Here is a 4,063-nt window from a genome sequence, read left to right as displayed (position 1 = left end):
GGAAATGCTGTTAAAGATTTGGGAGAAGCCTAAGAGCTGGGTTGTCTGGCTGTTCAGGCAGCTCTTCAGAGACTGCTTTATCCTTATTGGAGCCATCACAATTCAGAGTCTGTTCCTCTCCTTTGCAGAATCAGACACTATTTTTATTTTATTTACTTATTTGTATTATTTATTTTGAGTCTCCCTCTGTCTACCAGGATGGAGTGGAGCCGTGCGATCTCGGCTCGCTGCAACCTCTGCCTCCCTGGTTCAAGCTATTCTCCTGCCTCAGCCTCCCAAGTAGCTGGGATTATAGGCGCGCACCACCACTCTCGGCTAATTTTTGTATTTTTAGTAGAGACTGTTTCAGCATGTTGGCCCGGCTGGTCTCGAACTCCTGACCGCAGGTGATCTGCCCGCCTCGGACTCCCAGAGTGCTGGGATTACAGGCGTGAGCCACCGCGCCCCGTCAGAAATTATTTTTATGTATTTTTATTTTTATTTTTTGTGACGGAGTCTCGCTCTGTCGCCCAGGCTGGAGTGCAGTGGCGCAATCTCGGCTCACTGCAAGCTCTACCTCCCGGGTTCACGCCCTTCTCCAGCCTCAGCCTCCCGAGTAGCTGGGACTACATGCGCCCGCCACCACGCCAAGCTAATTATTTTTGTATTTTTAGTAGAGACGGGGTTTCACCGTGTTGGCCAGGATGGTCTCGATATCCTGACCTCGAGATCCGCCCGCCTCGGCCTCCCAAAGTGCTGGGATTACAGGCGTGAGCCACAGCGCTCGGCCGGAAACTATTTTTAAATTCACCTAGAGTTTTTAAGACTTGCAGGGCTGACTCACGGTAACTAAATGCCAGAAATATGCCAAGCCAGAATATGAACATATTATAACTTTCTTGATAATTGATCAGTATATTCCCTCCTACGTAAAATAAACTCTGCACTGGAAAGCAAGTAACAACAGATTACTTTGGCACCTGTAAGCAGAGTAACAGGAATCATAAAATATTAAATACTTCGTATTCTAAGGTTGTCCTTAAATGTTAGTTTTCTTCAGAAAATCTGGGGCTATCTCACTGTAGAGGGCCCATGTATTCACCTTACTACTTTTATTTTGCATCAGAGTTACTCGCCTATTCGTGGTTTAAAATTCGGGGTTCTACAGGGTTTGGTGAATTTTTAGAGTATATGAAATCTGTCTCTATAAAACGATACTGTCCTTTTTGGCTTTTTCAAACACGATGCCAGAATCAGATACTAAAAGCCACCGCTCTCGCCCGAACAGGGACTTGAACCCTGGACCCTCAGATTAAAAGTCTGATGCTCTACCGACTGAGCTATCCGGGCTCCCTGTAAAAAAAACCTTCTTCCTGCACATTCTAGTGAGTAAAAAGGTGCAGAAACTTGATATCGTCCAACTTAAATCCTATCCATGTTCCTTTTCTTTATTCCCATCTATGCTTTTGCCCACTTTGAATATGGCTCACAGTTATTTTTGTCCCCAACTCATGGAAAAAATTAACTCCCATCTTTGTGTAATGTACTCCAAACAATTACTTGTAAAAGCAATGTATAACTACAGACGTAATCGCCGGGTTTGTCTTGTCTTTAGTCTTCAAAGGTTATGATCCAGTCTTCCCTGCGACCTTAAGAACACCTGGCACACGGGCGCGGTGGCTCACGCCTGTAATCCCAGCACTTTGGGAGGCCGAGGCGGGCGATCACAAGGTCAGGAAATCGAGACCATCCTGGCCAACATGGTGAAACCTCGTCTCTACTAAAATACAAAAAAATTAGCCGGGCGTGGTGGCGCACGCCTGTAGTCCCAGCTACTCGGGAGGCTGAGGCAAGGGAATCGCTTCAACCCGGGAGGCGAAGGTTGCAGGGAGCCGAGATCTTGCCTCTGCACTTCAACCTGGTGACAGAGTGAGACTCCAGAAAAAAAAAAAAAAAATAGGTTTTGAGAACTTATTTTGAGCAAGGCTCTCAGCTTTGCCCCGGGTTTACTGCAGTGGAGAAGTACTACTGAGAGGTGACAGCGTGCTGGCAGTCCTCACAGCCCTCGCTTGCTCTGGGCGCCTCCTCTGCCTGGGCTCCTACTTTGGCGGCACTTGAGGAGCCCTTGAGCCCACCACTGCACTGTGGGAGCCCCTTTCTGGGCTGGCCAAGGCCGGAGCCCACTCCCTCAGCTTGCAGGGAGGTGTGGAGAGAGAGGCGCGAGCGGGAACCGGGGCTGCATGCGGCGCTTGTGGGCCAGCTGGAGTTCCGGGTGGGCGTGGGCTTGGCGGGCCTCGCACTCGGAGCAGCCGGCAGGCCCTGCCGGCCCCGGGCAATAAGGGACTTAGCACCTGGGCCAGCGGCTGCGGAGGGTGTACTGGATCCCCCAGCGGTGCCAGCCCACCGGCGCTGCGCTCGATTTCTCGCCGGGCCTTAGTTGCCTTCCCGCGGGGCAGGCTTCGGGACTGCAGCCTGCCATGCCTGAGCCTTCCCCTGCCTCCGTGGGTTCCTGTGCAGCCCGAGCCTCCCCGACGAGCGCCGCCCCCTGCTCCACGGCACCCAGTCCCATCGACCACCCAAGGGATGAGGAGTGCGAGCGCATGGCGTGGGGTTGGCAGGCAGCTCCACCTGCAACCCCGGTGCGGGATCCACTGGGTGAAGCCAGCTGGGATCCTGAGTCTGGTGGGGACGTGGAGAATCTTTATGTCTAGCTCAGGGATTGTAAATACACATATCAGCACTCTGTATCTAGCCCAAGGTTTGTAAACACACCAATCAGCACCCTGTGTCTAGCTCAGGGTTTGTGAGTGCACCAATCGACACTGTATCTAGCTGCTCTGGTGGGGCCGTGGAGAACCGTGTGTCGAAACTCTGTATCTAACTAATCTGGTGGGGACGTGGAGAACCTTTGTATCTAGCTCAGGGATTGTAAACGCACCAATCAGCGCCCTGTCAAAACAGGCCACTCGGCTCTACCAATCAGCAGGATGTGGGTGGGGCCAGCTAAGAGAATAAAAGCAGGCTGCCGGAGCCAGCATCCACAACCCGCACGGCTCTTCTTCCATGGTGTGGAGTGTTTATTTTTTTTGCTTTTTGCAATAAATTTTGCTAGTGGTTACTGTTTGGGTCCACATTGCTTTTATGAGTTGTAAGACTCACAATGAAGGTCTGCAGCTTTTTTTTCCTGAAGCCAGCGAAACCGTAAGCCCAGCAGGAAGAGCGAACAATTCCAGACGTGCTGTCTTAAGAGCTGTAGTACTCACTGCGAAGGTCTCCAGTTTCACTCCTGAGTCAGCGAGACCACGAACCCTCCAGAAAGAAGAAACTCCTAACACATGGGAACATCAGAAGGAACAAACTCCAGACACGTCACGTTAAGAGCTGTGACGCTCATCGCGAGGGTCCGTGGCTTCATTCTTGAAGTCAGTGAGACCAAGAACCCACCAATACCGGACACACTACCTCAGCCCTTGGGGCATTCATATTTTACAAGTGAAAAGCAGCCGTTAGACGACAAATTACACTGTTTAAACAGCCACTGTAACAAATGCTCTCGGGAAAACGTTCAGGTTACAAAATGTTGAGGAAAAACAAGCAAAATCTCATGACCTAACTGCAAATCAAATGAGATAATGTAAGCAAACGCTTGGTGACATTTCCATGAAAATTAGGTGTTATCACAATTATTACTTCTTATTGTAAAATGGATCATTTAGAACACTAACCATTTTGCTTGTGCCACTTTAGACAAGTTTGTTAATCTCTTGACCACTTTAATCTCACAACAGAAATCCCTCAAAGGCTAGGGCTAGCACAATGGTTGTCATGTGGTACATTTCTGATCGTGCATTTATTTATGCTACTATTGAAAAACAGATTCGAGGTTATTTACACAACTATACTGTAAGATAAAGTGAAAAATGTTAATTTAAATCAAGATAAAGGGAACATAAAGGAAGAAAAGTAAGGTGAGACAAAATAATGCACACTGTAAATCACACCCTGCCCTCTATCTTCAAGAGCATGGATTATAAAGGGAGATGACCTCTTCCAGGGGATTAGAGAAGACTTCTCCCAGGAAGTG

At 49.1% G+C, this 4,063-nt stretch overlaps 1 non-coding gene across 1 annotated transcript; it reads right to left on the bottom strand.

Moving 5' to 3' along the window:
* Window positions 1–1,256: 1,256 nt before the first annotated feature.
* On the bottom strand, window positions 1,257–1,329 carry TRNAK-UUU (transfer RNA lysine (anticodon UUU)). Its single transcript has one exon. It is a non-coding gene; the product is annotated as a tRNA-Lys (tRNA).
* Window positions 1,330–4,063: the final 2,734 nt, after the last annotated feature.

Source organism: Pan troglodytes, chromosome 5, assembly GCF_028858775.2.
Source record: "Pan troglodytes isolate AG18354 chromosome 5, NHGRI_mPanTro3-v2.0_pri, whole genome shotgun sequence".
In the NCBI taxonomy this organism is placed as follows: Eukaryota; Metazoa; Chordata; class Mammalia; order Primates; family Hominidae; genus Pan; species Pan troglodytes.
The sequence above is the reverse complement of the archived record's forward strand: the minus strand, read 5'-3'. Positions and strand labels throughout refer to the sequence as shown.